Source organism: Ovis aries, chromosome X (genome assembly GCF_016772045.2).
Source record: "Ovis aries strain OAR_USU_Benz2616 breed Rambouillet chromosome X, ARS-UI_Ramb_v3.0, whole genome shotgun sequence".
Lineage (NCBI taxonomy): Eukaryota > Metazoa > Chordata > Mammalia > Artiodactyla > Bovidae > Ovis > Ovis aries.
In genome coordinates this window covers 70,709,386-70,736,592 of record NC_056080.1, presented here as the reverse complement: position 1 = coordinate 70,736,592, position 27,207 = coordinate 70,709,386, and positions in this window count along the sequence as shown.

The window sequence follows — 27,207 nt, the reverse complement described above, 5'->3', positions numbered from 1 at the left end:
TCTGGTAGCTTTTTTTCTCTCTTACAGATGGGAGCTAACAATTCCAGCCTCACTCCTTTGAACTGTATCCTGAAAAACTGGGATAGATTTGATCCCCAGGGCTTAAAGAAGACACACCTGGTCTTCCTATGTGATACTGCATGGCCACGGTGTCCATTGGAAGATGGTGAGTGGTGGCCAGATGGAGGATCTCTTAAGTATAATACTGTTTTACAATTAGACTGGTTCTGTTAGGAACAAGAGAAAAGTGATCTTAAAAGATAGAATTCTCACTCAGTTGGCTCCAGATATCTGCTGTAAGCTATTAAAAACAGGCGTATGGACCAAATCAGTCTTTAGATACGCTGTTACAATTGGCTCAGACAGTCTATTATGGTAGGGAATATGAGGAAAGGAAAGAAAGGCAGAAAAAGACAAAGACAAAGACAAAGGCAGAAGCCTTCACAATGGCTATGAAAAATGTTCTTAAACAACCTGAGAAGGATGCCCAGAGGGAACCAGGTGAAAAGGGATGGGCTTGCTATTACTGTGGAAAGGAGGGGAACCTCAAGTGGGATTGCCCTCAGGCATCTAAGCCACCCCTGGCTCCATGTCCAGTCTGTAAAGGACCACACTGGAAGAGAGACTGCCCCAGAGGCGTAGGTCTCAGGGGTCAGACTCTCAAGACAATCAGGACTGAAGGTACCCGGGGGTCCCCACATAAGCTCCCATCCTAATTACACCTGAGGAACCCCAGGTATTAATAATTGTGGGGAGCCAATCCATCGATTTCCTTTTAGATACTGGGGCAACTTACTCTGTGCTTACTGAAGCCCCTGGCCCACATTCTTTCCGATCCGCTTCCATAATAGGACTGTCTGTACAAGCCAAAAAGTATTATTTCAGTTATTCTTTATCTTGCAACTGGGAATCTGTGCTATTTTCACACGAGTTTCTGATCATGCCAGAATCTCCCTCATCCCTTTTGGGGAGAGGTGTACTGAGCAATGTCCATGCCTCTGTTTTCATGAATATGGAGCCCTCACTTTCTCTCCCTTTAGTTGAACAAAATATAAATCTTAGAATATGGGCTGATGGAAAATCTGTAGGTCAAGCACACAGTGCTATTCCCGTAGTTGTCATGCTCAAAGACCCACACTTATTTCCACATAAGATGCAGTATCCACTGAAACCTGAGGTTAAGGAAGGGTTAAAAGTAAAATAAAGTTAAAAAAAAAATTTAAAGGGACAGGGACTATTAATTCCCTGTAACAGTCCCTGCAAAACTCCTTCTCTGGGTGTAAAGAAATCAAATGGTAAATGGAGACTAGTTCAAGATTTACATATAATAAATGAGGCTGTAGTTCCTTTATACCCTGTGGTGCCTAATCCTTATACTCTATTGTCTGAAATTCCTGAATGAGCCAAATATTTTGAAAGATGCCTTCTATTCAGTGCCTTTGGTGGAGGAAAGTCAATTTCTATTTGCCTTTGAAGACCCTACTCAGCCAGCTTCTCAGTTAACCTGGACTGTTTTGCCCCAGCTATTTCATGACAGTCCTCACTTATTTGGACAAAGTTTGTCACGGGATCTACAAAACTTTAATAGTTCTGAAACGGTGGAGTTGCAATATGTAGATGATATTTTGCTCTGTGCTGAGACAGAGGAAGTTTGTTCATGAGCCTCAGATTTCTTAAACTTTCTGGCAGGCTGTGGTTACAAGGCATCAAGAGAAAAGGCTCAGCTTTGTCAAATCGGTAAGATATCTGGGCCTAATCATATCAGAAGGAATTAGGGCCATAGGCCCTATACTAAATCATCCCCTAGCTAAGACTTTAAGACAATTGAGAGGATTTTGGGGAATCACAGATTACTGTCGAATTTGGGTTCCAGGTTATGGGGAACTTGCCCAGCCTTTATATAAACTTATACCTGAAACTCAGCAGGCCCAAACCGACAAACTAGTTTGGTCTCCAGATACTCAAAATGCTTTTAAGGTTCTTCAGACTGCTCTCCTACAAGCTCCAGCTCTGAGCTTGCCCACAGGATCAGAATTTAATCTGTCACTGAAAGAAAAGTTGTGGCCTTGGGAGTTTTAACACAACCCCGAGGGCCTCACCAGCAACCTATTGCTTATCTAAGCAGAGAATAAGATGTAACTTCACGGGGGTGGCCACACTGCCTAAGAGTAATTGGGGGCAGTGGCTTTATTAGCACCTGAAGCTTTAAAAATAATTAGTGGATGAAACCTTACTGTACTGAATTCTCCTGATGTGAATGGAATCTTAAATTCTAAGGTTAATATTTAGATGACAGACAGTAGGCTTCTTAAATATCTGTCATTGTTGTTAGGAGGACCAGTAACTAAGCTTAACGTTTGTGGAAATTTATATCCTGCCACTTTCCTTCCTGAGAAGGAAAATGAAACACCTGATTCCTAACTTTAAACTTTGCAGTTCAGGAGGATCTAATGGATACCCCATTAGACAATCCTGCCGTCTATTTATAGATGGCAGTTCTTCTGTTCGGGTTGGAGAGCATAAAGCAGGTTATGCCCTGGTGACTGCTGAACAGGTTTTGGAAGCAAAATCTCTCCCCCAGGGAACCAGTGCTCAGTTAGCAGAGCTTGTGGCTCTGATTAGAACTCTAGAGTTAAGCAAAGGGCAGTGAATAAAAATCTATAGATTCTAAGTATGCTTATTTGACTTTACAGGCTCATGCTGCAATATAGAAAGAAAGAGAGTTTAAAACAACAACAGGAGAACCTATTAAACATTTCAGGAGATGGAGAGACTGTTAACTGCTATATATTGTCCTAAAGAAGTAGCTGTTATGCATTGCAAAGGACACAGCAGGAATGGCAGTAAAGTAGCCAAAGGTAATCAGTTGGCTGTCTGTCAAGCCAGAAAAGTGGAACTTTTCGAAACCTATTCATTACAGATGCCTTTTATCTGGACAGGTCTTATGGAACAGGAAAACCCACAATATACTGAGAAAAAACTAGAAAGATGTGAGAAAAGAGGAGCAAAGATTATTGATAAAAAAAAATGGTTACAGTCTGAAGATGGACGATTAATAATTCCTAAAAATGCTCAGTGGAAAATTCTTAAGAGTTTACATCAGAGTTTTCACTTGGGTGCAGAGAGTACTTACCAAATGGCTTCATGTTTGTTTGAAGGTAAAAATGTAGTGAAAACTTTAAAGAATATTATCAAAAGGTGTGAGGTTTGTAAAAAATAAATAAATAAATAAAATAACCCAAAGACTGGAAATCTAGCAAAATTTGGATACAACGAAGTGAGAAGTATCCTGGAGAGGACAAGGAAATTGATTTTACTCATATGCCAAAAGCTAATGATTGTTCTTGCTTACAAGCTTAGGTAGATACTTTTACTGGATGGATTGAGGCTTTTCCCTGTCGTGGTGAACAGGCTAAGGAGGTTATAAAGATTTTAATCCATGAAATTATCACCAGGTTTGGGCTGCCACGGGGCCTTCAGAGTGACAATGGCCCTGCCTTTAAAGCTGCTGTAACTCAGCGGTTATCTAAAGCTCTAAAAATAAAACATCACTTACACTGTTCCAGGAGACCTCAATCCTCAGAAAAGGTTGAAAAAGCTAATGACATTATCAAAAGACATCTGCACAAATTAACACAAAAAATGCAGGACAATTGGATTAAAGTCCTACCCATAGCTTTAATGAGGGCTCAAACTGCCCCCAAAAAGGAGAGACTGTCCCTCTTTGAGTGTTTTTATGGAAGGCTCTTCTTACACATAGACATTGTTATAAACCCTGAAGCCTTAGAATTAACTAGTTATATAACTCAGCTCTCAGCTTTTCAACAGTCATTAACAGAACTGCGGGAGATGACTCCTGACCCAGCCTCTGAGTCAAGCAAGCCTCTATTTGAGCCAGGAACTGAGGTCCTCATAAAAACCCTGAGATCTTGGGGCCCATCCCTTGAGCCCCTCTGGGGAGGCCCTTACCAGGTTATTCTTTCTTCTCCCACAGATGTCAAAGTGCCAGAAATTGATTCGTGGGTACATCACACTCGAGTTAAGAGGCCGCACCCTGACCAAAACTAAGCGACATCATTTTATGTCTTTACTTTCTATGCTCTGACTTTGTACTTTTCAAATGGGCCTGATAACCCATGTGAACTTACTTCTGCTGACTCCAAATATCCTGAGTCTGCCGTTTGATCCTCAAGACAATGCCTTCCTGTCCTAGGTTCATTCCTACACTGCATTCCACAATCGGTCTAACTGCTGGGTCTGTGGAACACTCCCCTCTTCATCAGTGGAAGGCTTCAAGGAAAAGACTTTCTCCAAATCTGCGAATATCTTTGACAACAATCATGTGTGATGCCTATTCTTCATCTGATGACATCTAACAACCCCAAAATGGACTGGTGCAACATGTTGCACTTTAACTATGGACATAATGTGACTTTTAATTTTGATTGTAACTTATTTTAATTACTATTTTGCCTTGCATCTGTGACTGTGTAACTGGATTTGTTTCTAGCCACATGAAAGCTTTTAAGTTACAAATGGTTGCTCAAACTCCTGCTATTGCTGCAGCTTCCTCAAACTACTATTTGGGGCCCCTGGATCAGATATCCTCAATATGAGGATTAGGAGATTATGTTGCCTCACCAATTTAGGGACAATACCCCTTGTCAGCTCAGAAGCAGTTATGGAATGAGAATGATGCCCCTTTTCCCTAGGCAACATGATTCTCCTAAAAGAAAAGGGGGGAATGAGAGCATAACAGGCAGGAAGGCCAGGGGTCTCCAAACGGAGGAAATAGCCTACAAGTGTCAGACACTTTTATCTCTCTTAAGTGGCAGGAGGAAACAAGCTAGCGATATTAGTTTCTTCTCTATACAAATTTTAAAGGAGGTTTCTCTCAAAATACTGTGTTGCCATAATGACAGCTGGTTTCACCTGAAGTTAACTATTCTCAAACCTGGAGACAACCAATGCATTTTTCTTATAGAAATGTTTGTCTTAAGCTATGCTAACATATTATACATTTACCACAAACTCTGTCTTCAAGTCGGTTCTGCCAAATGGCTCAGAATCTACTTGACGAACTAGTATGTTATACTCAGATATTGTTCCCCTAGTCTGTGTAAATGAAACTATTTCTATGGTGATCTTCCCTTCTTCAAGATTCAAATTAATCAGTTTGTGGCCCAGGATAAACCATTTGTTGCCAAGATTATCCCAAAATACATCTTATGGGTGAGGGGCCTGGTGCCATTCTGAGTTTTAAGACATTCCTTTCTTTCATTAACAGACTGCTAGTGACTATATAACATCCAGCTGAAGACTAGCAGGAGGCTACTCTTTCTGCCCCTTCTGATGCCTATGTCAGGAGCTCTCTCTATCTCCTTTATACTTTAATAAAACTTTATTACACAGAAGCTCTGAGCAATCAAGCCTCCTTTCTGGCCCCAAATTGAATTCTTCTCCTCTGGGGACCAAGAATCCCGGTGTTTGTGTGATTCAGCAACAGACTTTCAGATGGATATGTTAAAGGACAAAAGCAGTAAGAACCTGACACAAGCAAAAGAGAGTAAGAAAAGTTGGCACAGATACACAGAAGAACTATGTAAGAAACATCTTAATGATTTGGATAAGCACAATGGTGTGGTTACTCCCATAAAGCTGGCCATCCAGGACTGTAAAGTCAACTGGGTCTTAGGAGGCACTACTACAAATAAAACTGGAGGAAGTGATAGAATTCCAGTTAAGCTAATTAAAATCCTAAAAGATGATGCTGTTAAAGTGCTGCCCTCAATATGCAAGGAAATTTGGAAAGCTCAGCAGTGGTCAAAGGACTGGAAAAGATCAGTTTTCATTTCAATTCCAAAGAAGAGCAATACTAAAGTATGTTCAAACTATGGCACAATTGAACTCATTTTCCATGCTAGTAAGGTTTTCATCAAAATCCTTCAAGCTTGTCTTCAGCAATACATGAACTGAGAACTTCCAGATGTAGAAACTGGCTTTTGAAGAGGTGGAGGAAACAGATCAAATTGTGAACATTTGCTGGACCAAGGAGAAAACAAGAAAGGTTGAGAAAAATCATCTACTTTTGCTTTACTAACTATACTAAAGTCTTTGACTGTGTCTGCTGTATGCACAGTCAGTTGTGTATGAATCTTTGCAGTCCCATGGACTATACCCCACTAGACTTCTCTGTCCATGGGATTTCCCCAGAAGGAATACTGGAATGGCTTGCCATTTCCTTCTCCAAGGGATTTTCCTAACCCAAGGATATAATCCATGTCTCTCGCATATCCTGCATTGGCAGGTGGATTTATTTATTTATTTTTACAACTAGAAGCACCTCGGAAGCCTTAGAATCACAAAACAATTGTGGAAAATTCTTAAAGAGATTGGAATACCGGGCCATCTTACCTGTGTACTGAGAAACCTGTATGTTGATCAAGAAACAACATTCAGAACCTGACGTGGAACAACTGACTGGTTCAAAATTGGAAAATAAATATGACAAGGCTGTATATTGTCACCCTGCTTACTTAACTTATATGTAGAGAACATCATGTGAAATATCAGGCTGCATAAATCACAAGCTGGATTCAAGATTTTGGGGAATAATATCAACAGTCTCAGATATACAATTATGCTCTCTAATGGCAGAGAGTGAAAAGGAACTAAAGAGCCTCTTGATGAGAGTGAAAGAGGAGACTGAAAAAGCTAGCTTGAAACTCAATGTAAAAAAAAAAAAATTAAGATCATGGCATCAAGTCACATCACTTCATGGCAAACACAAGGGGAAAAAGTGTAAGCATTACACATTTTATTTTATTGGATTCCAAAATCACTGCAAATAGTAACTGCAGCCATAAAATTAAAAGACACTGGCTCCATGGAAAGAAAGCTATGACAAACCTAGACACAGTATGAAAAAGCAGAGACATCACTTTACTGGCAGAGGCCTTTATAGTCAAAACTGTGTTTTTCCCAGGTAACCATGTATGAATGTGAGAATTGGGCCATAGAGAAGGCTGAGCACTGAAGAATTGATACTTTCATATTTTGATGCTGGAGAAGACTCTTGAGAATCCCTTGGGCTGCAAAGAGATCAAATAAGTCAATCCTAAAGGAAATAAAACCTGAATATTCATCAGAAGGATTGATGCTGACCCTGAAACTCTAATACCTTGGCCACTTAATGGGAAAAGCTGACTCATTAGAAAAGACCTTGATCTTGGGCAAGAAAGAAGGAAAAAGAAGAATGGGTAAGCAGAGGATGAGACAGTTAGCTAGCATCATCAATTTAATGGGCATGAATTTGAGCAAATTCTGGGAGATACTGGGGAACAGATGAGTTTGGCCTGTTGCAGTTCATGGAGTCTCAAATAATTGGACATGACATAGTAACTGAACAACAAGTATCTGATTTACAATATTGTGTCAGTTAAGGTATACAGTATAGTAATACAGTATTTCTGCAGATTAGTTTCAATTAGTTTTTATAAGATAATGGATATAATTCCCTGTGGTATACAGTATATGCTTGTTGCTTATCTATTTTAAATATAGTGTTTTATCTGTTAAGGACATACTCCTAATTTGTCCCTGTCCTTTCCCTCTTTCCTTTGGTAAAAACTACCTTATTTTCTGTATCTGTAAGTTTGTTTTGATATATATATATATATATATATATATATATATATATATATATTAGTTTGTATCTTTTTTTGTTGTTGTTGTTGTTCAAAATTGGGAAAGTACATCAAGTCTGTATATTGTCATTTTGCTTATTTAACTTATATGCAGAGAAAATCATGTGAAATGCTGGACTGGATGAATCACAAGCTGGCATCAAGACTGCCATGAGAAATATTGATAGCCTCAGATGTACAGATAATACCACTCTTACGGCAGAGAGTGAAGAGGAACTAAAGAGCCTCTTGATGAAAGTGAAAGAGAAGAGTGAAAAAAGCGGCTTAAAAATCAACATTCAAAAACTAAGATCATGGCATCTGATGCCATCATTCAGTGGAAAATAGATGGAGAAACTATGAAAATAATGACAGACTGTTTTCTTGGGCTCCAAAATCACTGCAGATGGTGACTTCAGCCATGAAATTAAAAGACACTCACTCCTTGGGAGAAAATCTATGACAAACCTAGCAGCATATCTGAAAGCGGAAACATTATTTGGTTGACAAAGTCCGTATAGTCAAAGCTATGGTTTTTCCATTAGTCAAGTATTGATATGAGAGTTGGACCATAAAGAAGGCAGAGCACTGAAGAATTGATGCCTTCAAACTCTAGTGTTGGAGAAGACTCTGGAGATTCCCTTGGACTGCAAGGAGATAAAACCAGTCAATCCTAAAGGAAATCAGTCCTGGATATTCATTGGAAGGACTGATGCTGAGGCTGAAGTTCCAATACTTTGGCCACGTGATGGGAAGGGCCAACTCATTGGAAAAGACCCTGATGCTTGGAAAGGTTGAAAGCAGGAGGAGAAGGGGACAACAGATGACAAGATGGTTGGATGGAATACAGATTTGATGGGAATGTGTTAGAACAAGCTCCGGGAGATGGTGAAGGACAGGGAAGTCTGGCATGCTGCTGTCCATAGGGTTACAAAGAGTAGGACACAACTGAGTGACTAGATAACAACATCTCTGCATGGAAGTTAAATAAGCACGGTGACAATATACAGCCTTGTCATACTCTTTTCCCAATTTTGAACCAGTGTGTCGTCCTATATCTGGTTTTAACTGTTGTTTCTTGACCCACAGTTTTCTGAGGGGACAAGTAAGGTGATCTGGTATTCACATCATTTTAAGAATTTTCCAGTTCGTTGTGATCCACACAGTGAAATGTTTTAGCATAGTCAATGAAGCAGAAGTAGATGTTTTTCTAGAATTCCCTTGCTTGCTTTATTATCCAACGAATCATGATAATTTGATCTTTGATTCCTTCACCTTTTCTAAACACAGTTTTTACTGCTGAAGCCCAACTTGAGAGATTTTGAGCATAAACTTACTACCATGCAAAATGAGCATAATGGTGTGGTAGTTTGAACATTCTTTGGCATCATCCTTCTTTGGGATAGGAAGAAAAGCTAGCATTTCCCAGTTTGCCGGCCACTGTTGTTTTACAAATTTGTTGACATATTGGGCCCAACACTTTAACAGCATTATCTTTTGGGATTCTAAGTGGCTCAGCTAGAATTCCATCATCAGCACTAGTTTTGCTCATAGTAGTGCTTCCTAAAGCCCACTAGGCTTCACATCTCAGGATATCCTGCTCCACGGGTGAGTGACCACATAATTGTGGTTATCCTGGTTAAGAACTTTCTCATATAATTCTTCTGTGTATTCTTACCACCGCTTCTTAATCTCTTCTGCCTCTGTTAGGTCCTTGCTGTTTCTGTCCTTTATCATGCACATCCTTGCATGAAATATTCCCTTGTTTTCTTCAATTTTCCTGAAGAGATCACTAGTTTTTACCATCCTCTTGTTTTCCTCTAGTTCTTTGCGTTGTTTATTGAAGAAGGCCTTCTTAGCTCTCCTTGTTATCAACTGGAACTCTGCATTTCATGGGTATATCTTTCACTTTCTCTCTTATATTTTGCTACTTTTTTCTACAGCTGTTTGTTAAGCCTCTTCAGACAACCATTTTGCCTTCTCACATTTCTTTTTCTTTGGGATGATTTTGGTCACTGCCCTATGCCAAAGCCTTTGACTGTGTGGACCACAATAAACTGTGGAAAATTCTGAAAGAGATGGGCATACCAGACCACCTAACCTGCCCCTTGAGAAATCTGTACGCAGGTCATGAAGCAACAGTTAGAACTGGACATGGAACAACAGACTGGTTCCAAATAGGAAAAGGAGTACGTCAAGGCTCTATATTGTCACCCTGCTTATTTAACTTCTATGCAGAGTACATCACGAGAAGCACTGGACTGGAAAAAAAACACAAGCTGGAATCAAGATTGCTGGGACAAATATCAATCACCTCAGATATGCAGATGGCACCACCCTTATGGCAGAAAGTGAAGAGGAACTAAAAAGCCTCTTGATGAAAGTGAAAGTGGAGAGTGAAAAAGTTGGCCTAAAGCTCAACATTCAGAAAACGAAGATCATGGCATCCGGTCCCATCACTTCACGGGAAATAGATGGGGAAACAGTGGAAACCGTGTCAGTCTTTATTTTGGGGGCTCCAAAATCACTGCATATGGTGATTGCAGCCATGAAATTAAAAGACGCTTACTCCTTGAAAGAAAAGTTTTGACCAACCTAGATAGCATATTGAAAAGCAGAGACATTACTTTGCCGCCTATGGTCCTTCTAGTCAAGGCTATGGTTTTTCCTGTGGTCATGTATGGATGTGAGAGTTGGACTGTGAAGAAGGCTGAGCACCGAAGAATTGATGCTTTTGAACTGTGGTGTTGGAGAAGACTCTTGAGAGTCCCTTGGACTGCAAGGAGATCCAACCAGTTCATTCTAAAGGAGATCAGTCCTGGGTGTTTTTTGGAAGGAATGATGCTAAAGCTGAAACTGCAATACTTTGGCCACCTCATGCAAAGTGTTGATTCATTGGAAAAGACTCTGATGCTGGGAGGGATTAGGGGCAGGAGGAGGAGTGGACGACCGAGGATGAGATGACTGGATGGCATCACTGACTCGATGGATGTGAGTCTGAGTGAACTCCAGGAGTTGGTGATGGACAGGATCCCTGGCGTGCTGCGATTCATGGGGTCTCAAAGAGTCGGACACAACTGAGCAACCGAACTAAACTGAACTGAACAGAACTGAAAGAGAATATAGAGGTAAAGAAAGGGGGACAGAGAGAGAGACAGGGAGAGAGAGAGAGAGAGATGGATGGAGTATAAAATCTCAAAGTTTATTTATTTTTTAACTTGATAAGAGTAGAATACTTGAATAATAACATGATATATATCTCTAGGGGAAAAAATATACCAGGATATGAATAGAAATGAACTTGTGTTTTAATTCCTTGAAAGTTTCCTGGGGTTCCTGAGTTCAATAAAATTCCTAGTATTTCCCAGGAGAGTGATTGAAGATACTCAAGTCCACAAAATGGAGTGATAAACTAAAATAATTATCTTTGGAATGTGAAAGATTTTTGAAAGTTTATTTTAGAATTAGATGTGTGTCTTAATCAGTGCTGATCTGACTTCCAGAGGTCCATTACAATCCCTTGTGAGGATGTTACATACACCAAACATTAGAACTTCATAAAATTCATAATTCTAAATTTTTGGCAAAGAAGTTGATGCTACTGGAGACAGTCAAACTCCATTTGGTCAATGCTGTCATTGATCAGAACATGAGTACTGGTACTACACAGTACTACACAGTACATGAACAGACTAAAATATTGCCCATATATATTCATGCTTCAATCCAAGAATTTTCTAAAACGCCATGTTCATAAAATTTTGGAAAATCGTCCAGACATAATAAAATCCAAAAGGTGTAATGGTTCATAAGCACACCAGCCATACTGAGTGCAGAAGAACTTTCTTATCCATTATCTCATTCCTGAAACCTGGCACTGTCACTGAACCTATGAAGAACAGGTAGGTGTCATTATTGGTTGATGAAATTGTTGAAAACAGATTAGGGATCAATTGGAGAAGTCTTGCTTTTTCATGTAGTTTTACCCATCTTTTCTACGTAGAATATAGAGACTCCAGCCATGGAAATTTGTAGACAAATAAATTAAATGTTTGCTGAGGATTGGCTTCTATATATTCTTATAATACCAGAATCTAAAGTTTTAAAAACAAATACTTTTATCTAATTAGAACATGTATAACTAAAGTTAAAGAGCTCACATATTTACAGTGTCAGAGACTCAGCCATAAAGGTGGAAAAGACATTTCATAAAGTTGGTAAGTACAGAGACTTCAGGCATCCATTATATCATGGTATACTGCATTCCAATTTGTAAAGAACTGTCTCTTGGCTTGAAAATAACCTCTGATGCATATTTATTTGAGGAATTTTTATTCCTTATGGAAGTGCAGTGAACACCACAGTACATGTAGCTAGAAATAGCCAAGTATTTACTTGATCTACAAAATTACTTTATGCTTGAGCCCACAGTGGCATATATGTAGAAACTGGTTCATGCCACCTTTAGATTCATGGGTAAATAAAAGTGAAGGATAATTTTGTCATTGGTGCCCAATACAGAACCTGGTACATAGAAAATATTCTGTAGATCTCAAAATGTGATCTCAGAAACATGGCTGAATAAGGCGTCCCTCATTTGCAACCCACCTCAAAAACAACAATTTGGCTTCCACTAAAATATGAAAAGTATCTCATAAGAGTTGTGGTAACCAGAACTATTTTTCCGGAAACCCAGGAAGAGTCTCAGGCACCTGTGCATCAGGCAACAAGAATACAGACCTTGGTGTAGTCTGTGGACTCTGTAGTTGCTAATGAACCCACTACAGTCTCTCTCAGTAGTGATCCAAGTGTCCCTGGAGAACACTGCTTCAGAAAATCACCCATGAACAAGAAAGCATTTGTGGAAATACAAGTTTCCAGAAGAGACTTCCCAACATGCCACTGAGAAAAAAAATACAAGTTTGGATGCATTGGAGAGGAGTAATGAATTGTGAGTTACATGGCTGGGAGGGAAGAGGCTGAAAGTGTGGTATACTGCATACTTGGAGGTCATTAAAGAGACATGCTTTCTAGCACCTGCATTGTAGACTCCATCAAGAAGCCTGTCAACAAGCCACTGTGGATGCCCAACAATGGATCAACTCAACTAGTTCATGGGCATCCCAGAAGTTCTGCATGCCTCATCTACACGTCCTTCTCTTCTGTGCACAGATCCCTATGAATGTACCTAATGGTGACATTGAAAGCAAGTTCTGGGAGGTAAGTAATGAGCATGCACCGAAAGCTAGCATGAATCTGCAGGACAGAGAGAGACAATAAACTTCCAATTTAGAACCACATTTAGAAAATAAAGGGAAGGCTGTCAGCACCTGTTTTGTTGTACTACAGGACTTAGAGAATGCATACAATTTAAGAATTTTAAGAGACAGAGGAAGAAGCATGGATCAGATCTACCATAGAAGGTATGAGAAAACATAAGATCTCTAATAGGACTGATGGATGATATTTCTCTTCAGAAGGCAGTTAGTAATAACTGGAGGAGGTGAACACTTTCAAATGGGAAGACAACAACACAAAACATTAAGGAATATTAAAAATCAAAGAAATATGACACCATCAAAGGATGTCAATAATCTCCTATCCTTTTCAATCCTTTTCAATCTCTCCACCAATCCTTTTCAAACTCTCCCGAAAAATAAAAGATAAGTAAACATATACAATGGGCTTCCCAGGGAGTGTTAGTGGTACAGAACCCACCTACCAGTGTAGTAGACATGAGTTTCAGGTTCAATCCCTGGATTGGAGAGATCCCTTGGAGAAGGGCATGGCAACCCACTCTAGTATTCTTGCCTGAAGAATCCCTTGGACAGAGGAGCCTGGTGAGCTACAGTCCATAAGGTCGCAAAGAGCTGGACGTGACTGAAGCAACTTAGTACACATGCAAACACATACAAACTCAATTTATGAGACTAGCATTAGCCTGGAAACAAAATCAGAAATGGACTCCACCATATAATAAAATTATAGTCCAACAACCCTGATAAACATAGATATAAAAATCCTCAACAACATATTAGAAACTGAATTCACCAGTACATTAAAGTATTATACTCTTTGAAAAAAATGGGTTTTGGTTCAGGGATGCAAAGAAGGCTGCTGCTGCTGCTGCTGCTGCTGCTGCTGCTGCTGCTGCTGCTGCTGCTGCTGCTGCTAACTCTCTTCAGTAGTGTCTGACTCCGTGCGACCCCATAGACAGCAGCCCACCAGGCTCCCCCATCCCTGGGATTCCCCAGGCAAGAACACTGGAGTGGGTTGCCATTTCCTTCTCCAATTCATGAAACTGAAAAGTGAAAGTTAAGTTGCTCAGTCGTGTCTGACTCTTAGCGACCCCATGGACTGCAGCCCACCAGGCTCCTCCATCCCTGGGATTTTCCAAGCAAGAGTACTGGAGTGGGATGCCATTACCTTCTCTGGTAAAGAAGGCTAAACAGGCACAAATCTATCAATGTGATACACCATTTTAACAAAATAAAGAATAAACATAACATTATAATCTGAAAAGATGTAGAAAAGCATTTGTAAAATGTAATACATTCCATGATTTAAAAAAATAAAAAACACTCTCAACAAAGTGTATATAGAGGAAATGTACTCAACATAATAAAGACCATATACAAAAAGCCCACACCTAATATTATTTTTAATGGTAAAAAGTTGAAAGCTTTTCGTGTAAGATCAGAAATAAGACAAATATAACAACTCTTGCCACATTTATTCAGAAGATATCAAGACCAATTAGGCAAGAAAAAAGTGATTCAAAGGAAAAAGCAAAATTGGTTTTATAACATCTGTGTGTGTGTGTGTGTGTGTCTGTGTGTGTGTGTAGGCTTCCCTGGTGGCTCAGATGGTAAAGAATCTGCTGGCAATGCAGGACACCCAGGTTTAATCCTTGGATCAGGAAGATGGCAATCCACTCCAGTATATTTTTTAACTGTTTATTCTTAAATTTACTTACTTTTTTAGTAAATTTATTTATTTTTTTAACTGAAGGATAATTGTTTTACATATATATATATATATATATATATATATATATATATATATTTCCCAAATATCAGCATGAATCAGCCATACGTAAACATATGTCCCCTCCCTTTTGAACCTCCATCCCATCTTCCTCCCCATCCATCCATCTAGGTTGTTACAGAGCCCATGTTAGAGTTCCCTGAGTGATACATCAAATTCCCATTGGCTATCTATTTTACATATGGTAATGGAAGTTTCAGTGTTACTCTCTCTATACAGCTTACCCTCTCCTTCCCCCTGCCATGCCCATAAATCTGTTCTCTGTGTTTGATTTTCCATTGCTGCCCTCCAAGTAATTTCCTCAGTACCATCTTTCTAGATTCCGTATATATGCATTAGTATACAATGCTTATCTTTCATTTTCTGACTTACTTTACTCTGGATAACAGGCTCTAGGTTCAACCACCTCATTAGAATAGACTCAAATGTGTTCCTTTTCATAGCTGAGTAATATCCAGTTTATATATGTACCACAGTTTCTTTACACATTCATCTTTCAACAAATATCTAGGTTACTTCCACGTTCTAGCTACAGTGCTTCAATGAACATTGGAGTAAATATGTCTTTTTCAATTTTGGTTTCCTCAGTGTGTATGCCTAGTAGTGGGATTGCTGGGTCATATGATGGTTTTATCCCTAGTTTTTTGAAGGAATCTTGATACCATCTTCCACAGTGACTGTATCAATTTACATTCCCACCAACACAGCAAGAGGGTTCCCTTTTCTCCACACCCTCTCAAGCATTTATTACATGTAGATATTTTGATGATGGTCATTCTGACTGGAGTGGAGGTAATATTACATTGTAGTTTTTATTTGCATTTCTCTAAAAATGAGTGATATTGAGCATCTTTTCATGTGTTTTTTAGCCATCTATATGTCTTCTTTAGACAAATGTCTGTTTAGGTCTTCCTCTCACTTTTTAATTGGGTTGTTTGCTTTTCTGGTATTGACTTACATATGCTTCTTGTACATTTTGAAGTTAATCACGTGTCAGTTGTTTCATTTGCTATTATTTTCTTCCATTCTGAGGGTTCTCTTTTCACTTTGTTCATAGTTTCCTTTACTGCAAAAGGCTTTAAGTTTAATTGGGTACCACTTGATTATTCTTTCTTTCATTTTCATTACTCTAGGAGATGGGTCATAGAATATTTTGTTGTGATATATGTCATCGAGTGTTCTGCCTATGTTTTCCTCTAAGAGATTTATGGTTTCTATTCTTACATTTATGCCTTTAATCCATTTTGAGTTTATCTTTGTGCATGATGTTAGTTCTGTTCAGTTGCTGAGTTATGTCTGACTCTTTGCGACCCCATGAATTGCAGCACGCCAGGCCTCCCTGTCCATCACCAACTCCCGGAGTTCACTCAAACTCACTTCCATCGAGTTGGTGATGCCATCCAGCCATCTCATCCTATGTCATCCCCTTCTCCTCCTGCCCCCAATCCCTCCCAGCATCAGAGTCTTCTCCATTGAGTCAACCCTTCGCATGAAGTGGACAAAGTACTGCAGTTTCAGCTTTAGCGTCATTCCTTCCAAAGAACACCCAGGACTGATCTCCTTTGCAATGGACTAGTTGGATCTCCTTGCAGTCCAAGGGACTCTCAAGAGTCTTCTCCAACACCACAGTTCAAAAGCATTAATTCTTCGGCACTCAGCTTTCTTCACAGTCCAACCCTCACATCCTCACATCCATACATTTCCCCTGGAAAAACCACAGCCTTGACTAGATGGACCTTTGTTGGCAAAGTAATGTCTCTGCTTTTTAATATGCTATCTAGGATGGTCATAACTTATTGTGATCCACACAGTCAAAGGCTTTGGCATAGTCAATAAAGCAGAAATAGATGTTTTTCTGGAACTCTCTTGCTTTTTCCATGATCCAGCAGATGTTGGCAATTTGATCTCTGGTTCCTCTGCCTTTTCTAAAACCAGCTTGAACATCTGGAAGTTCACAGTTCACGTATTGCTGAAGCCTAGCTTGGAGAATTTTGAGCATTACTTTACTAGCATGTGAGATGAGTGCAATTGTGTGGTAGTTTGAGCATTCTTTGGCATTGCTTTTCTTTGGGATAGGAATGAAAACTGACCTTTTCCAGTCCTGTGGCCACTGCTAAGTTTTCCAAGTTTGCTGGCATATTGAGAGCAGCACTTTCATAGAATCATCTTTCAGGATTTGAAATAGCTGAACTAGAATTCCATCACCTCCACTAGTTTTGTTTGTAGTGATGCTTTCTAAGGCCCACTTGACTTCACATTCCAGGATGTCTGTCTCTAGGTGAGTGATCACATCACCGTGATTTTATTGGTCATGAACATCTTTTTTGTGCAGTTCTTCTGTGTATTCTTGCCAGCTCTTCTTAATATCTTCTGCTTCTGTTAGATCCATACCATTTCTGTCCTTTATTGAGCCCATCTTTGCATGAAGTGTTCCCTTGGTATCTCTAATTTAGTTTTCTAATTTCATTCTGTTACATGTAGCTGTCCAATTTTCCCAGCACCACTTATTGAAAGGGCTATCTTTGCCCCATTGTATATTCCTGCCTCCTTTGTCAAAAATAAGGTACCCATAGGTGTGTGGGTTTATCTCTGGGCTTTCTGTCTTGTTACATTGGTTTATATTTCTTTTTTTGCATGCCAATACTATACTATCTTGATGACTGTAGTTTATAATTGTCTGAAGTCAGGAAGGTTGATTCCTCCAACTCCATTCTTCATTCTCAAGACTGCTTTGGCTATTTGGAATCTTATGTGTTTCCATATGACTTGTGAAACTTTTTGTTCTATTTCTGTGAAAAATGCCATTGGTAATTTGATAGGGATCTTATTGAATCTGTAGATTGCATTTGGTAGTATAGTCCTTTTCACAATATTGATTCTTCCAACCCAGGGACATGTAATATCTCTCCATCTGTTTATGTCCACTTTGATTTCTTTCATCAGTGTCTTATAGTTTTCTGTATACAGTTTTTTTGTCTCCTTTGGTAGATTTATTACTATATATTTTATTATTTTTGCTGAAATGGTGAATGGTATTGATTCCTTAATTTTTCTTTCTGATTTTTCACTAGGAATGCAAGTGATTTCTGTGTATTGATTATATATCCTGATACTTTTCTAAATTCACTGATTCACTCTGGTAATTTTCTGATACTATATCTAGGGCTTTATATATATAATATCATGTCATCTGCAAACAGTGAGAGTTTTACTTTTTTTCCAATCTTCATTCCTTTTATTTATTTTTCTTCTCTGATTGCTGTAGCTAGGACTTACAAAACTATTTTGAATAATAGTGGTGAGAGTAGATACACTGCCTTGTTCCTGATCTTAGAGGGAATGCTTTCAGTTTTTCATCATTGAGGATAATGTTTGCTGTGGGCTTATCGTATATGGCCTTTACTGTGTTGATGCAGGTTCCTTCTATGTCCATTTTTTGAAGATTTTTTTTTTAAATCATAAATGGGTGCTGAATTTTGTGAAATGTTTTTTCTGCATCTATTTAGATTATCATATGGTTTTTTTTTTTTTTTTAAGTTACTTTTTTTTTATTTTTTAAATTTTAAAATCTTTAATTCTTACATGCATTCCCAAACATGAACCCCCCTCCCACCTCCCTCCCCATAACATCTTTCTGGGTCATCCCCATGCACCAGCCCCAAGCATGCTGCATCCTGCGTCAGACATAGACTGGCGATTCAATTCACATGATAGTATACATGTTAGAATGGCATTCTCCCAAATCATCCCACCCTCTCCCTCTCCCTCTGAGTCCAAAAGTCCGTTATACACATCTGTGTCTCTTTCCCTGTCTTGCATACAGGGTCGTCATTGCCATCTTCCTAAATTCCATATATATGTGTTAGTATACTGTATTGGTGTTTTTCTTTCTGGCTTACTTCACTCTGTATAATCGGCTCCAGTTTCATCCATCTCATCAGAACTGATTCAAATGAATTCTTTTTAACGGCTGAGTAATACTCCATTGTGTATATGTACCACAGCTTTCTTATCCATTCATCTGCTGATGGACATCTAGGTTGTTTCCATGTCCTGGCTATTATAAACAGTGCTGCGATGAACATTGGGGTACATGTGTCTCTTTCAATTCTGGTTTCCTCGGTGTGTATGCCCAGAAGTGGGATTGCTGGGTCATAAGGTAGTTCTATTTGCAATTTTTTAAGGAATCTCCACACTGTTCTCCATAGTGGCTGTACTAGTTTGCATTCCCACCAACAGTGTAGGAGGGTTCCCTTTTCTCCACACCCTCTCCAGCATTTCTTGCTTGCAGATTTTTGGATCGCAGCCATTCTGACTGGTGTGAAGTGGTACCTCATTGTGGTTTTGATTTGCATTCCTCTAATAATGAGTGATGTTGAGCATCTTTTCATGTGTTTGTTAGCCATCCGTATAACTCAAAATGGATTAAAGATCTAAATGTAAGATCAGAAACTATAAAACTCCTAGAGGAGAACATAGGCAAAACACTCTCAGACATAAATCACAGCAGGATCCTCTATGATCCACCTCCCAGAATGCTGGAAATAAAAGCAAAAATAAACAAATGGGATCTAATTAAAATTAAAAGCTTCTGCACAACAAAGGAAAATATAAGCAAGGTGAAAAGACAGCCTTCTGAATGGGAGAAAATAATAGCAAATGAAGCAACTGACAAACAACTAATCTCAAAAATATACAAGCAACTTCTGCAGCTCAACTCCAGAAAAATAAACGACCCAATCAAAAAATGGGCCAAAGAACTAAATAGACATTTCTCCAAAGAAGACATACGGATGGCTAACAAACATATCATATGGTTTTTATCTTTTGATTTGATAATATTATGTATCACATTGATTGATTTGTATATATTGAAGAATCCTTGCATCTCTGGAATAAACCTGATTTTATCATGGTGTATGAACTTTTTAAAATGTATTTTTTAACTCTGTTTGCTAGATTTTTTTTTTGAGGATTCTTGTATCTATATTCATTCATGATATTGACCCGTAATTTTATTTTTTTGTGTGTTTGTTGTCTCTGCCTGCTTTTGGTATCAGAGTGATGGTGGCCTCATAGAATGAGTTTGGAAGTGTTCCTTAATCTGCAATTTTTTTTGAAAGAGTTTTAGAAGGATAGGCATAGCTAACGTCTGTATGCTGATAAAATTCACCTGTGAAGCCATCTGGCCCTGGGCATTTGTTTTGGGGGAGATTTTTGATTACAGTTTCGATTTCAGTGCTTGTAATTTGGATGTTCCTAATTTCTATTTCTTCCTGGTCCAGTTTTTGAAGACTGAATTTTTCAAAGAATCTGTCCATTTCTTCCAGATTGTCCATTTTATTATCATAGAGTTGCTCATAATAGGCTCTTATAATCCTTTACATTTCTGCATTTTCTCTTGTAACCTCTTCTTTTTCATTCTAGTTTTGTTTATTTGATTTTTCTTTTTCTCTTAATGAGTCTGGCTAAAGGCTTGCCAATTTTGTTTATCTTCTCATAGAACCAGCTTTTAACTTTATTAATCTTTATTATTGTTTCTTTCTTTTTTTATTTCTGCTCAGATCTTTATGATTTCTTTCCTTGTGCTAATTTTGGGAGTTTTCATTCTTCTTTTTATTCCCTTGTTCTATGAGTAAAATAAGGTTGTCTATTCTATTATTTCTTGTCTCTTGAGGTAGGATTATATTACTGTAAACTTCCCTCTTAAAACTCCTTTTGGTGTATGCCACAGGTTTTGAGTTGTTGTGTTTTCATTATCATTTGTTTTTTAGGGATATTTTTATTTCCCTCCATTAACCTGTTCATTATTAACAGCTGTATTTTTAAATCTCCAAGTGTTTATGTTTTTTGCAATTTTTTTCTTATAATTGATATCAGTCTCATAGCGTTGTGGTCAACAAAGATGCTTGGTACTATGTCAATTTTCTTAAATTTAATGAGGTTTGATTGACGATTCATTTGAAAAACCCTGAGGTTGGGAAAGATTGAAGGTGGGAGGAGAAGGAGATGACACAGGATGAAATGGTTGGATGGCATTCCTGACTCAGTGGACATGAGTTTGCGATGACAGGTTAGTTGGTAATGGACAGGGAGGATTGGCATGCTGCAGTCCATGGGGTCACAAAAAATCGGACACAACAGACATACTGAACTGAACTGATTACCAATTTCTAATTGTTTGGAGTTTGTTTTTGTAGGTCTCTTTCTTCTCTTATCTTTCCTGTCTATAAAGTCCCTTCAACATTTGTTGTAAAACTGGTTTAATGGTACTAAATTATCTTAACTTTTGCTTGTCTGTAAAGCTTTTGATTTCTCTATTAATTTTGAATGAGATCTTTGTCAGGTAGAGTAATTTTGATTGTAGATATTTCCTTTTCAGTACTTTAAATATATTCTGTCATTCTCTTCTGGCATGCAGAGTTTCTGCTGAATTGTACATTGTGTGTGTGTGTGTGTGTGTGTGTGTGTGTGTTTCCTTGCTACTTTTAATATACTTTCTTTGTGGTTAATCTTTGTTAATTTTGTTAGTTTGTGTTTTGGTGTGTTTCTTCTCCTTGGGTTTATCCTTTATGGGACTCTTTGAGAGTCTTGGACTTGACTGACTATTTCCTTTCCCACGTTGGGGAAATTTTCAACTTTATTCTCTTAAATTTTTTTCATACCCTTTCTTTGGTTCTTCTTCTTCTGGGACCCCTGTAATTAGAATGTTGGTACGTTTAATATCGTCCCAGAAGCCTCTGAGACTATCCTCAGTTCTTTTCATTCTTCTAATTAATTCTGCTCTTCAGCAGTTATTTCCACCATTCTGCCATCCAACTCACTTATCCTTTCTTCTGCCTCAGATGTTCTGCTACTGATTCCTTGTAGAGTGGTGCTGATTTCAGTAATTGTGTTGTCTCTGTTGTTTATTTTTTATTTCTTCTAGGTCTTTGTTAATTGATTCTTGAATTTTCTCTATTCTATTTTCGAGGTTTTGGATTACCTTTACCATAATTATTCTGAATTCTTTTTCAGATAGTTGCCTATTTTCTCTTCATTTATTTGGACTTATATGTTTCTAGGTTGTTCCTTCATTTGTTCAGTATTTCTCTGCCTTTTCATTGTTTGAAATGTATTGTGTTTGAAATCTCCTTTTCCCAGTCTTTGAGGTTGAATTTTTTCTTCCTTTTGGTTTCTGTCCTTATAAGGTTGGTACAGTGCTTTGCATAACCTTCATGTAGGGTGTGGCTTGTGCTTGTGTTCTGCTGGGAAGAGGTGAGTATTTTTTTTTTTTTTCCTATGAAAGGCAGGGTTGAGTCAGGTGGTTATCTTGTCTGCTAATGATTTTTTTTTTTAATTTTTGTCTTGTTTGTTGTTTGAATGAGGTGTCCTGCACAAGGTACTACTGGCAGTTGGGTGATGCTAGGTCTTGTATACAAGTGGTTGCCTTTGTGCGTGTTCTCAATATTTGATTCTCCCTAGGGTTAGGAGTTCTCTGGTAGTTCAGGTTATTGGCGTCAGTGTCCCCACTCCAAAGGCTCAGGGCTTGATTTCTGGCTGGGTAATGGAGATTCCACAGGTGGTTTGTTATGGTATTAAATGTGACTGAAACAAACACACAAAAGCAAGAAACAAACCAAAAAAATGCACCCCCATGGCAGATTCATGTTGATGTATGGCAAAACCAATACAATATTGTAAAGTAAAAAAAATTTAAAAAAAATTTAAAAATGCACCCCAGAGAAATGGCAATTATAAAATATGGCAAATAATAACTAAAATAATGGAATATGCACATATACATATACACCCTAAACAAAATCAAAACAGTTAAGAAAAATAAAGTACAATAGATTGACCCTGTAAATATAGGACACCAAATATGATATCCACTAGTTAAGAACAAAACTAACTAAAGCACAAACTGGAAAACAAAAATAAAGCAAGATGCCAACTGGGGAATGAAGCAGCAAAAACAAAACAAACTAACAAATATGGTGAAAAAAAAGAATAAAAATGCAAAGTTATAGAGAACTACATGAAGGCTTCTTCAAAAACTAAAAATATAGCTACCATTTAACCTACACTCACAATCTTGGGCATAATATTCAGATAAAAACACGATTGAAAAGGAAATCTGTACATCAATGTTCAATGCAGCACTGTTTACAATATCTTGGATGAGCATGAAAGAAGATAGTAAAAAAGCTGGCTCACAACTCAACATTTAACATACTAAGATCATGACATCCAGTGTCATCACTTCATGGCAAATAAAAGGGGAAAAATGGAAGCAGCAACAGATTTGAGTTTCTTAGGCCCCAGAATCACCGTAGATGGTAACTACAGCCATGAAATTAGAATATTATGACTCCTTGGAAAGGAAGCTATGAAAAACATAGATAACATATTAAAAAACAAGGACATCACTTTGTCAACAAAAGTCCATGTAATCAATGCTATGGCTTTTTCAGTAGTCATTATGGATGTAATATTTGGATTGTAAAAAAGACTGAGCACTGAGGAATTGATGTGTAAGGCTTGGAAGGCCGCACTCTGAAGGGGACACTCAGGGACAGCCTCTAGTGGACTGACAAATTTTATTACCCAGCTTTTGCAGATATATGGTCTCAGAGAGCAGAGCATAAAGCAGACTTGCACGTAGCCTTTCTCGATAAAACATCAAAGCATTCAAGCATAAAATACAGTTCCCACCGCCCATGACATAACATAGCTTTGGCGAAACTCTAAAGGGAGTCTTATCATGAAACAACAGTCCTTGCTCCCAGAAACAGGTGGTCAGAAGGAAGCCTCCGAACGCCTCAAGGCCGGGCATATGACCCTTTGTCATCCGTTCCCAGCCTTGGGCACTCGGTGAACGCTCATAACCCTTTGTTATGCTCATCCTAGCTTCCAACCTTCATCATGAGTGGAGCAAATACATTTTCAGTATTTGCTTAAAGCCTTCCAGCTCCTTCACATTGATGCTTTTAAATTGTGGTGATGGAAGATTCTGGAGAGTGCCTTGGACCACGGGGATATCAAATCAGTCAATCCTAAAGGAAATGAACTCTAAATATTCATTGGAAAGACTGATGCTGAAGCTGAAGCCCAATACTTTGGCTACCTAATACACGAAACCAAGTCATTGGAAAAGACTGAATGCTGTAAAAGATTGAAGGCAAAAAGAGAAGGGAGTGGCAAAGGATGAGATAGTTAAATAGTATCACTGACTCAATGGACATGAATCTGAACAAACTCTGGGAGACAGTGAAGTATATGGATGCCTGACATGCTACAGTAAATGGGGATGCAAAGAGTTAAGACATGACTTAGCAACTGAACAACAACAATTGCAATAGCCAAGACATGGAAGAAACCTAAATACCCACTGACAGAGGAATGGATAAAGAAATTGTGGTACATATATACAATGGAATATTGTTGTTGCTGTTTAGTTGCTAATCCGTGTCCAGTTCTTTTGCAACCCCACAGACTGTAGCCTGCCAGGCTTCTGTCCATGGGATTTCCCAGGCAAGAATACTGGAGTGGGTTGCTATTTTCTTCTCCAGGAGATCTTCCTAACCCAGGAGTCAGCCTATGTTTCCTGAATCAGCAAGCAGATTCTTTACCACTGAGCACCTAGCAAGACCCTATAATGGAATATTACTCAAACATTTAACAGAATGAAGTAATGCCATTTGATGCAAACTGCATGAAACTACAGAATGTCATACTGAGTGAGGTAAGTCAGACAGAGAAGGATAAACACTGTATAACATCCCTTATATGTGGAATCTAAAAAGAAATATATAAGTGAGCTTACTTACAAAACAGAAAGACACTCACAGACTTGGAGAATGAACTTATAGTTGCTGGGGCGGGGAGAGTTGGGGGGCAGGAATAGTTGGGGAGTTGGGGATGTACCTGTACACACTGCTATGTTTAAAATGAATAACCACCATAGACCTACTGTATAGCATGTGGAACTCACAATGTTGTGTGGCAGCCTGGATGGGAGGGCATTTTGGGGAGAATGGATACATGTGTATGTATGACTGAGTCACTTCTCTGTTCACCTGAAACTGTCACAACATATTTTGTTAATCAGTTATACCCCAATATGAAATATTTTTTTAAATAAATAAATAAACGTATCACTCTAGTGAGGGATATTGATAATGGGGAAAGCAATGCATGTGTGGGGACATGGAAGATGTTGGAAATTACTGTACTTTCTGCTCAATTTTGCTATGAATGCAAAACTGCTTTAAAAGTAAAGCCTATCTTTAAATATTCTTTAATAAAGTATAATGGCATGTTTTGCAGAAATAAAACAAATAACCTTACAATTTATGTGGAATCACAAAAGACCCCAATAGTCAAAGCAATATTAGGAAAGAGAAATAGAGCTAGATGCTTCACATTCTTGATTTCAAACTATCTTTCAAAGTATAATAATCAATACATTATGGTATTGACATCAAAACAGACATAGAGATTCATGGAACATGATACAGAGTCCAGAAACAAACCCACACACTTATGGTCAATTAATTTGGAGCATTAAATTATGAAAAAGAAGTCAATACTGTAAAATGTTGAATGGATAGTCTCTTCAATAAACAGTATCATTGAAACAGAACAGCCACATGCAAAAGAATGAAACTGGACTAATTTGTTATAACATTAACAAAAATCAGCTCAAAGTGAACTTAAGATCTGAAATCGTAAAACATCTAAAGGGAAAAGTAGAGGAGGAGCTCCTTAACAGCATCTGTCTTGGTAATTCTTATTTGGATTTGACACCAAAAGTAAAACTAAACAACTGGAACTACATCAAACTAAAGTTCTAATACTAAAACGTGACAAAGATGCCACACACACACAAAAAAAAAACAAAAAAAAACTAGAGGCCAATATCAATGATGAACATAGGTGCAAAAATCCTTAACAAAATTCTAGCAATCAGAATCCAACAACACATTAAAAATATTATATACTATGATCAAGGGGGCTTTATACCAAGGATGCAAGGATTCTTCAATATTCAAAAATCAATCAATGTAATACACCACATTAACAAATTGAAAAATAAAAGCCATATGATTATCTCAATAGATGTAGAGAAAGCCATTGACAAAATTCAGCATCCATTTATGATAAAAACTCTCCAGAAAGCAGGAATAGAAGGAACATACCTCAACATAATATAAGCTATATATAACAAACCCATATATATATATATATATATATATATATATATATATATATATATATATATATATCAAACATTATCCTCAATGGTGAAAAATTGAAAGCATTTCCCCTAAAGTCAGGAACAAGAGAAGGGTGCCCACTTTCAACACTACTATTCAACATAGTTCTGGAAGTTTTGGTCACAGCAATCAGAGCAGAAAAAGAAATAAAAGGAGTCCAAATTGGAAAAGAAGAAGTAAAACTTTCAGTGTTTGCAGATAACATGATCCTCTACATAGAAAACCCTAAAGATTCCACCAGAAAAGTACTAGACCTAATCAATGAACATAATAAAGTTGCAGGATATAAAATCAACATACAGAAATCCCTTGCATTTCTATACACTAATAATGAGAAACTAGAAAGAGAAATTAAGGAAACAATTCCATTCACCATGGCAACGAAAATAATAAAATATTAGGAATATACTTACCTAAAGAAACAGAAGACCTATATATAGAAAACTATAAAACACTGACGAAGGAAATCAAAGAGGACACTAATAGATGGAGAAATATACCATGTTCATGGATCGGAAGAATCAATATAGTGAAAATGAGTATACTACCCAAAGTAGTCTATAGATTCAATGCAATCCCTATCAAGCTACCAGCGGTATTTTTCACAGAGCTAGAACAAATAATTTCACAATTTGTATGGAGATACAAAAAAACTCAAATAGCCAAAGCAGTCTTGAGAAAGAAGAATGGATCTTGAGGAATCAGCCTGCCTGACTTCAGGCTCTACTACAAAGCCACAGTCATCAAGACAGTATGGTAATGTCATAAAGACAGAAGTATAGATCAGTGGAACAAAATAGAAAGCCCAGAGATAAATCCACACACATATGGACACCTGAACTTCGACAAAGGAGGCAAGAATATACAGTGGAGAAAAGACAATCTCTTTAACAAGTGGTGCTGGGAAAACTGGTCAACCACTTGGAAAAGAATGAAACTAAAACACTTTCTAACACCATACACAAAAATAAACTCAAAATGGATTAAATATCTAAACATAAGACCAGAAAATATAAATCTCCTAGAGGAGAACATAGGCAAAACACTCTCTGACATACATCACAGCAGGATCCTTTATGACCCACTTCCCAGAATACTGGAAATAAATGTAAAAATAAACAAATGGGACCTAATTAAAATTAAATTTGTTGTTCCTTCTGTACAACAAAGGAAACTCTAAGCAAGGTGAAAAGACAGCCTTTGGAATGGGAGAA